This window comes from Cervus elaphus, chromosome 20, assembly GCF_910594005.1.
Source record: "Cervus elaphus chromosome 20, mCerEla1.1, whole genome shotgun sequence".
In the NCBI taxonomy this organism is placed as follows: domain Eukaryota; kingdom Metazoa; phylum Chordata; class Mammalia; order Artiodactyla; family Cervidae; genus Cervus; species Cervus elaphus.
Window position 1 is genome coordinate 81,807,284 of NC_057834.1, and position 10,670 is coordinate 81,817,953.

Sequence of the window (10,670 nt, forward strand, 5' to 3'; positions counted from 1 at the left end):
TATTCTTTTTTCATTGGCCTTTTTCTCTTATGGTTTGTATGCAACTGTTACATATAACCTCATGAGAAAACTGTATAATTATATTGCTTTTCCATTTCTTTCTCATAGAGAAACCACATAGTCAGAATTTCATTTTTGGTAACTTCATAACCCCTTAAACTATATCCCCTTAAAGAATCTTCTGCCGTGGAATCATATTTTCTTCTGTACCTCAATCTCAGGCTTTCTAATCTTAGGCTATATTCAACTTCTGTTTTCCTGATGATCATCCAGAAAAGTTTTCTCCTGGGACACCATTACTTTCCTTTCACCAACAAACTCCTCCTTTCTGGCAAGTTTTGGCTCAGAGTTGAAATTCCTCTAGATACTTTATCTGCTCTTTGGGAGATGAAATTGTCTGTGTATTAAACTAAAAGTTAATCAAGAATTAACTTTAGCTGGATGAGACCCTTAGTAAATGTCTGAATATTTGAAACTATGTCATAACTCTTTCTTATTCTATCCCATCAATGCTTCCTGTGAAAGCATATTTACCATGCCATGCTACAATATCAAATGTATCTTCTTTATAACACATATTCTATGTTAGTATGTAAAACACCTGATGTTATGAGACTGTGAGACTTGTTTAGGACACAATTCTCTATTATTTTTATTGAAATGATTTGCAACACACTCATAGTCATGCTTTTTTCTACATAATTTAGATAAGAATTGTTTGCTTGCAATAATTAGGTACCTCCTCAAAATAAACTAAACTAAATATGGGGGCCTTAATGACAGAATATAGGAGTATGTTATAGAATATGTGACCATAGAGGATAGCTGAGCTCCACAAGGAACTCAACTGACATCTGACACTTAGGAATTGCTATCTCTCTGTGCTTCTTTGATTTTGAGGTTCGTCTGTACCATTCCCCAGCTTCTGCATCCTAGCATTTGTTGGTTATGCTTGCACAAGGGAAAAAATGGTGATGCTATCTGCAATGGACGTGATCAAGTGTCCAATCCCCAAACTCAGTCTTGGTACCCCTACTGTATCTCCCATATCTAATTGCCTTGAAACGGCCCATAACTTATGTTCTTTGGTGTTACAAGCTCACTTGCTCCAGCCATTTGGATCTAGAGAAGAAAGATCTTTTCTTGACACCAACAAACTGGGGAAAATAGCTTTTCTAAGAAGAGGGCACAGCAGAAAAATGTCTTGGAGGTTCCATGTTAGAACTACCATCTTTTACTCTAATTATTATTGCTATAGGTTTATTTCTAACTTTTCCTCATAATTACATTAAGTAGTTTATAGACAAACAGTCTTACCCTTCTTGGAAGGATACAGTCCCATCTTAGACATGGCTCTTTAATTTCATTGTTTTAAGTCATGGTTTAGAAAATTTCATTCACTAATATCGCCCATATTTTCCTCTTTCTCCCAAAGGGAATCAATTTAAAATACCTCATGTTCTCAAATATTTGTTTCCTTCCAATAATGTTATTACCCTAAAGATATATCCCAATTGTCTCTATGGGAATCAGCTTGACTAGGTAACAATCCTGGGCACATGCTTGAAAAAAATAGCAATACTGGCTCTCGTTTGGTTTATTATAGCTGCCTCGAAGTTCCACCATAGGGAGCTACCAACACCAACATATATTCCTTCATCCCAGGGTTAGTATTTGATAGCCTTGAACTACCAGGACTATTTAGTTCTGGCATTTTTTTCCTTCCTCAAGGAAGGTCCAGTCACATCCCATCTCTACTTCAATGAGAAACACATCTTTTCTTTGCATTCCCAATGAACCAGCATCTTCTATTTCTTCTCTCTCTCACATTCCTATACTTTTATTCTGTGATTTCTGATTTTGACCCTCTTCTCCAATAGATTGTTCTGTTGAAATTGGTATGAAACCACTTTTCTAGTAAATTGGTAGGAAACCACTTTACTTTTGAGAGTAAATCTCAAACTTATTGTGCATGTTTATTTTGTTCATTTGAATTTCTTGACCTTTGCTATCTCTTTTTCCTTTTATTCATTACTCTTAATTCACTACTCATTTTATTCATTCATACTGTTGGATCAAGTTTTTCTTACCAAGTTCAAGCTCTCTCTGCTCACCACATGACAGGCCAATAAATTGGGAGACAAGTTGTTGGGGCAAAGAATAGTGACTTCAATTGGAAAGCTAGCAGACTGAGATGATGGCAGATTAGCATCTCAAATAAATAAATAAATAAAAGAGCCCCATCTTTTCTCAGCCCACATTCCAGGATCCCTTTATACAGAGTAGGGGGAGGGGCCCACTGTGGGGCTGATCAATGGCTGAGAGGGGCTGCTATAGGTAGCGCCTGTCCCACCCCTATTACAATTCCCCCCTGTCAATGTTCATTCCACAGTCTTGTTGGAAAATGGGTAATTATCTTTCTGGTTACTTCCCATTGAACAGAGGTGATAAGGGTGTGATCATGAAATGGAAGTGATTGGCTTGGGGTCTGGAATATTCCTAAAATTTTTAGTAAGCAATACACTTCTCTGTCCTTATTTGCAACTATTTGAATCTAATGAAATTCCTTCTGTGATGAAATTTTAATCTCATCAACATCATCTCTGTGATGAAATTTTACTCTTTTTGAAGAGCAATCTTAACCCTTCTAAGAATTCACAAATCTATTAGAACTGGACATGGAACAACAGACTGGTTCAAAATAGGAAAAGGAGTACATCAAGGCTGTATATTGTCACTCTGCTTATTTAATTTATATGCAGAGTACATCATGAGAAACTCTGGGCTGGAAGAAGCACAAGCTGGTATCAAGATTGCCGGGAGAAATATCAATAACCTCAGATATGCAAATAACACCACCCTTATGGCAGAAAGTTAAGACAACTAAAAAGCCTCTTGATGAAGTGAAAGAGGAGAGTGAAAAAGCAGGCTTAAAGCTTAACATTCAGAAAACTAAGATCATGGCATCTGGTCCCATCACCTCATGGGAAATAGACGGGGAGACAGTGGAAACAGTGTCAGACTTTATTCTTTTGGGCTCCAAAATCACCCCGGATGGTGACTGCAGCCATGAAATTAAAAGACGCTTACTCCTTGGAAGGAAAGTTATGACCAACATAGATAGCATATTAAAAAGCAGAGACATTACTTTGCCAACAAAGGTCTGTCTGGTCAAGGCTATGGTTTTTCCAGTGGTCATGTATGGATGTGAGAGTTAGACTGTGAAGAAAGCTGAGTGCCGAAAAATTGATGCTTTTGAACTATGGTGTTGGAGAAGACTCTTGAAAGTCCCTTGGACTGCAAGGAGATCCAACCAGTCCATCCTGAAGGAGATAAATCCTGGATGTTCATTGGAAGGACTGATGCTGAAGCTGAAACTCCAATACTTTGGTCACCTCATGTGAAGAGTTGACTCGTTGGAAAAGACCCTGATGCTGGGAGGGATTGGGGGCAGGAGGAGAAGGAGGTGACAGAGATGAGATGGCTGGATGGCATCACCGACTCGATGGGCATGAGTTTGAGTAAACTCCGGGAGTTTGTGATGGACAGGGAGGCCTGGCGTGCTGCAGTTCATGGGGTCGCAAAGAGTTGGACACGACTGAGTAAATGAACTGAACTGAACTGATTGCTCTCTAGGCCTCTCAGGAGTTGGGTCATTTTCTGATGTCAGTGAGGCTACTTTAACCCAAGTGTGATGAATCTATGGTTTTACTCTAGCTAGCTTGATGGATGAGTGTGTGATGAGTAATACCACATGTGGTCCTACCCACCTTGCAGTCAGCTGGTGTTCAGGCCCTTGTTTTCTACAGGTTTTAAGGGGGATTCAGTCTCCAGACCAGAAAGGATATATACTAACTCAATTGGATAAGCAGACCTGCTGGAAACAAAGTCATGAACAGAGGTTAGTATAGTGTCCAGAGTTCAACATAGTTGGCAACTGTTAGATTGTTCAGAGCATTTATAGATTCTCCCGCCCAGGCAGACACCTGGAATGGCCTACCATACAATATTTCAAAGGAGCTTAAATTAAGCCTGCTTCTGGGAGTCACGTTGATCCATAGCAAGGCAACTGGCAAGGCCTTATCCCAAGTTAAATTTGTCTCTTGACATATTTTAGCAATGCCCCTTTTTAATGTATGATTCATTTTCTCAGTTTTTCCTGTTGATTGTGGACTCCAGGATGAATGTAGCTTTCAATTAATTTGAAGTACTTTAGACACTTGTTGGGTTGTTCTAGAAACAAACACAGGCCCATCACCTCTTTGGTGGGAGTTAGGCAGTCCAAACTGGGGGATAATTTCCTTAAGGAGGACTTTAACACCTTCAGAATCTTTTCCTGACCTGGTGGGATATGCTTCTAACTATCCTGTAAAAGTGTCCACAAATGCTAGCAGGTATCTGAATTTCCCTGTGGCTCGAGGCATTTGAGTAAAGTCTATAGGCCAGTCCTTGGTGCACGGGTTCCTCTGTGTTGGGTCCCCATCTGGGGAGGTCTGACAGCAGTCTGGGTTATTTTTAGCACAAATTCTATAATTTTGAATGACTTGTTGGATGGTCCTTTGTGGGTTAGGCCCCATTACATATTTTTGTGTCCACTGTAAGGTGACATCTCTCCTAGAAAGGGTACCATTATGAATGTGCTGCAGCACAGTGTCCAAGAGGACCTCGGGAAGCAAAGCATTTCTGTGTGCATGACACTCCCAACCAGGAGAGGTGTGACGAAGGGTGAATCTCCATTCTTTGACCCTCTCCTTGCCTTTTCTGAATACACAGGCTGGTATTTTGACAGGTCAGACTGTGGGAGAAGTCATGGCTTGACCATCCCCCTCCTTGGCTCCTTCTTTATAGCTTGGTCAGATTACCAGTTGCCTTTTATTAAATGAGCCTTGCCCTTTTGGTGGCCTGGGAAGTGCATTATGGCCCCTTGTGGGGGATTATGGACTGCTTCAAGGAGTGACAGGATTTCAGAAGCATGTTTTAAGTCTTCATTGTTTGAAATGAGGAGCCCCTTCTCTTTCCAGATTGCCCTGGGAGCACGCACCACAGAGAATACACAGAGTCTGTATATGTATTTACTTGCTTGCGTTCAGTGAGTAGTAGGGCTCTTGTCAGAGGAATGACTTTTGCCTTCTGAGCTGAGCTCCCCGGCACAGGGCTTTTGCCCCAACAGTCTTTTTAAGGATTACCACTGCATACCCAGTGCACTGCCTACCTTGATTCATGAAGCTGTTTCCATTGGTGGACAGGTCTGATAAGTGTGGTCTGCTAGAATATACTAGCTGGATGACATGTAGGCAGTCATGCTCTGGGGATTATGCAGCATTAACTGGGAACAGCAGGGCTGGATTTATGACTGAAGTGACATGAAGTCCTACATTGGGATTGTCCGAAAGAATTACTTGGTGCTTTCCCATTTTCCCAGCCAGTAGCTCCCTTTCTGTTCCAGTAAAGAAAGGACATGGTGAGGGACATACACAGTGGTGGGTTGCTCCAGGATAAACTCCTCAGCTTCCTGAAGTAACTGCTTCAGCTCAAAGGAAAGGTGGCTCCCAAATTGTCAATTTCTTGCTCCAACTGCCAAGTGCTGGGGCAGCTGGTGCCACTTCAGGGAATTTTGAAGGGAAGGTCCTCAGGACAAGTGGTCTTGGAAGCTGCTAGGGCCTTACATGAAAATTCCCTAATTGGGGTCAGCTGGCTTCAAGCAGCAATGATCCTGGCTGACTTTCCCAAAATTTGTTACCAAGCTGGGGCTCAGTAACATTTTCACCCTCTTCTTTTTTAAAGTCAAGATTTTGTACTTTAAAATTCCTCTTCTAATCTGATTTTGTTGGAATTATTTATGTTCAGATGCTCTCTGAAAAGCCAAAATATATTTTTCAAGTCTTCTTATATTTTTAAGTATGTAAGTTAGCTAGCAAGTATTCAAAATTCCCATAACTTATGCTTGCTTCTAACAGGAAGACAAACTTCGTTTTTTCCTCAGCATTCCACTGAACTAGTGCCATTATGTCCCATGAATGTTGGTTAATTAAGACATCAAGATACGTATTATCCTATATCACATCATTGTTTAAAACTCATCTCTTGAAATAGAAGTTAACACCATAATAGTCTTAGAGGTCAGCTGAACCTCTGTGATACTGTAAAAGTTACTAAAACTCTGTAGGACTCACTTTCCTTGTCAGTAAAAAAGGATTATAGTAGTTCCTATGGCATAGCATAGTTATAAAGATCAAATAAGAAAAAGTCGGTTGGCTGTTTACTGCATAGTATATGCAGAAGCGCAGCGGCTGCGACGGACCGCGCAGAAGTGTGACAGTGAGGAGCTACCCCTCGCCCAAGGTTAGGGGTAGCGACCGAGAGCACCAGGCTGCGACAGCGCAGGAGCGGCAGCCGAGGGGAGCTACCCCACTTCCGAGGTCAGGGGCCCCGCCCGAGAGGAGCTACCCCACCTCCAAGGAGCAGCTGCTGCGCGGGCGCAGGAGGGCCAAGAGGAACTACTCCACCTTCAAGGTCAGGAGGGGCGGCCCTGAGAAGCTACTGTTCATCCAAGGTAAGGAGCAGTGGCTGTGCTTTGCTGGAGCAGCCATGAAGAGATAACCCATGTCCGAGGTAAGAGAAACCCAAGTAAGACGGTAGGTGTTGCGAGAGGGCATCAGAGGGCAGACACACTAAAACCATAACCACAGAAAACTAGCCAATCTGACCACAGGACCACAGTCCTGTCTAACTCAATGAAACTAAGCCATGCTGTGTGGGGCCACCCAAGACAGGTCATGGTGGAGAGGTCTGACAGAATGAGGTCCACTGAAGAAGGGAATGGCAAATCACTTCAGTATTCTTGCCTTGAGAACCCCATGAACAGTATGAGAAGGCAAAATGATAGGATACTGAAAGAGGAACTCCCCAGGTCAGTAAGTGCCCAATATGCTACTGGAAATCAGTGGAGAAATAACTCCGGAAAGAATGAAGGGATGGAGCCAAAGCAAAAACAATAGCCAGTTGTGGATGAGACTGGTGATAGAAGCAAGGTCCAATGCTGTAAAGAGCAATACTGCATAGGAACCTGGAATGTTAGGTCCATCAATCAAGGCAAATTGGAAGTGGTCAAACAGGAGATGGCAAGAGTGAATGTCGACATTCTAGGAATCAGCGATCTAACATGGACTGGAATGGGTGAATTTAACTCAGATGTCCATTATATCTACTACTGTGGGCATGAATCCCTTAGAAGAAATGGAGTAGCCATCATGGTTAACAAAAGAGTCCAAAATGCAGTACTTGGATGCAATCTCAAAAATGACAGAATGATCTCTGTTTGTTTCCAAGGCAAACCATTCAATATCATGGTAATCCAAGCCTATGCCCCAACCAGTAATGCTAAAGAAGCTGAAGTTGAATGGTTCTATGAAGACCTATGAGACCTTTTAGAACTAACACCCCAAAAAGATGTCCTTATCATTATAGGGGACTGGAATGCAAAAGTAGGAAGTCAAGAAACACCTGAAGTAACAGGCAAATTTTGCCTTGGAGTACAGAATGAAGCAGGGCAAAGGCTAATAGAGTTTTGCCAAGAGAACACACTGGTCATAGCAAACACCCTCTTCCAACAACACAAGAGAAGACTCTACACATGGACATCACCAGATGGTCAACACTGAAATCAGATTGATTATATTCTTTGCAACCAACGATGGAGAAGCTCTATATAGTCAGCAAAAACAAGACCAGGAGCTGACTGTGGCTCACATCATGAACTCCTTATTGCCAAATTCAGACTTAAACTGAAGAAAGTAGGGATAACCACTAGACCATTCAGGTATGACCTAAATCAAATCCCTTATGATTATACAGTGGAAGTGAGAAATAGATTTAAGGGACTAGATCTGATAGACAGAGAGCCTGATGAACTATGGACGGAGATTCATGACATCGCAGAGGAGACAGGGATCAAGACCATCCCCATGGAAAAGAAATGCAAAAAGGGAAGATGGTTGTCTGAGGAGGCCTTACAAATAGCTGTGAAAAGAAGAGAAGTGAAAAGCAAAGGAGAAAAAGAAAGATATACCCATTTGAATGCAGAGTTCCAAAGAATAGCAAGGAGAGAAAAGAAAGCCTTCCTCAGCGATCAATGCAAAGAAATTGAGGAAAACAACAGAATGGGAAAGACTAGAAATCTCGTCAAGAAAATTAGAGATATCAAGGGAACATTTCAGGCAAAGATGGGTTTGATAAAGGACAGAAATGGGATGGACCTAACAGAAGCAGAAGATATTAAGACGAGGTGGCAAGAATACACAGAAGAACTGTACAAAAAAGATCTTCAGGACCCAGATAATCACAATGGTGTGGTCACTCACCTAGAGCCAGACATCCTGGAATGTGAAGTCAAGTGGGCCTTGGAAAGCATCATTATGAACAAAGCTAGTGGATGTGATGGAATTCCAGTTGAGCTATTTCAAATCCTAAAAGATGACACTGTGAAAGTGCTGCACTCAATATTCCAGCAAATTTGGTAAACTCAGCAGTGGCCACAGGACTGGAAAAGGTCCATTTTCATTCCAATCCCTAAGAAAGGCAATCCCAAAGAATACTCAAACTACCACACAATTGCACTCATCTCACACGCTAGTAAAGTAATGCTCAAAATTCTCCAAGCCAGGCTTCAGCAATACGTGAACCAAGAACTTCCAGAAGTTCAAGCTGGTTTTAGAAAAGGGAGAGGAACCAGAGCTCAAATTACCAACATCTGCTGGATCATCGAGAAAGCAAGAGAATTCCAGAAAAACATCTATTTCTGCTTTATTGACTACGCCAAAGTCTTTGACTGTGTGGATCACAATAAACTGTGGAAAATTCTTCAAGATATGGGAATGCCAGACCACCTGACCTGCCTCTTGAGCAACCTGTATGCAGGTCAGGAAGCAACAGTTAGAACTGGACATGGAACAACAGACTGGTTCCAAATAGGAAAAGGAGTACATCAAGGCTGTATATTGTCACCCTGCTTATTTAACTTATATGCAGAGTACATCATGAGAAACTCTGGGCTGGAAGAAGCACAAGCTGGAATCAAGATTGCCGGGAGAAATATCAACAACCTCAGATAAGCAGATGACACTACCCTTATGGCAGAGAGTGAAGAGGAACTAAAAAGTCTCTTGATGAAAGTGAAAGAGGAGAGTGAAAAAGTTTGCTTAAAGCTCAACATTCGGAAAACTAAAATCAAGGCATCTGGTCCCATCACTTCATGGGAAATAGATGGGGAGACAGTGGAAACAGTGTCAGACTTTATTTTGGGGGGCTCCAAAATCACTGTGGATGGTGGCTGCAGCCATGAAATTAAAAGACACTTACTCCTTGGAAGGAAAGTTATGATCAACCTAGACAGCATATTAAAAAGCAGAGACATTGCTTTGCCAACAAAGGTCCATCTGGTCAAGGCTATGGTTTTTCCAGTGGTCATGTATGGATGTGAGAGTTGGACTGTGAAGAAAGCTGAGCACTGAAAAATTGATGCTTTTGAACTGTGGTGTTGGGGAAGACTCTTGAGAGTCCCTTGGACTGCAAGGAGATCCAACCAGTCCATCCTAAAGGAGATCAGTCCTGGGTGTTCATTGGAAGGACTGATGCTGAAGCTGAAACTCCAGTACTTCGGTCACCTCATACGAAGAGTTGACTCACTGGAAAAGACCCTGATGCTGGGAGGGGTTGGGGGCAGGAGGAGAAGGACGTGACAGAGGATGAGATGGCTGGATGGCATCACCAACTCGATGGGCATGAGTTTGGGTAAACTCTGGGAGTTTGTGATGGACAGGGAGGCCTGGCGTGCTGCAGTTCATGGGGTCGCAAAGAGTTGGACATGACTGAGCGACTGAACTGAACTGAACTGATATGCAGTCCCTGGGACAGCAATGAGATCAAACCAGTCAATCTAAAGGAAATCAACCCTGAATATTCATTGGAAGGACTAATGCTGAAGCTAAACCTACAGTACTTTGGCCACCTGATGTGAAGAGCTGACTCATTGGAAAAGACCCTGATGCTGGGAAAGATTGAGGGAAGGAGAAGGAGGGGATGACAGAGGACAAGATGGCTGGATGGCATCAATGACTCAATGAACATGAGTTTGAGCAAGCTCTGGTACATAGTGAAGGACAGGGAAGCCTAGCATGCTGCAGTCCATGGGGTTGCAAAGAGTCAGACATGACTGAGTGGCTGAATAAGAAAAACACAATGCTCAACAAGTGCTAGTTTTAGTTATTCTTATGATTACTTTTGTTAGATTGTAAGCTTCTTGAAATTAGGAACCATGCTCCAAATGTTATTAAACAGGGAATACCTAATACAAATATATTATAATATATATATTATATATATTATTATATATACCTAATACAAATATATTATTTATTATTCATTTATATAACAGTTATATTTAGTGATAAGAATTCCAGAAAATGAAACACACTGGAATTAAGATTACTAGATTTGATTCTAGTTTATGTTCTACTTCTTTATTTCCCCCAAGTTGGTGGGTTGTTTTATTCCTTCCTCTTAATCTGACAATTTCTTCTTTTTGAAAAATAGTAATCATCTGCTAAACTTCCTTTTGTCTTTTCTCACTGCAGGGTGATTCACATTCAAATTCCACCTAATTTTTAAGTGTC

At 41.7% G+C, this 10,670-nt stretch overlaps 1 protein-coding gene across 3 annotated transcripts in view; it reads left to right on the plus strand.

Moving 5' to 3' along the window:
* LOC122676556 (uricase) overlaps positions 1 to 10,670 on the plus strand; it is a 124,476-nt gene that overhangs the window by 62,384 nt on the left and 51,422 nt on the right. The gene's annotated exons all lie outside the window — the stretch shown is intronic.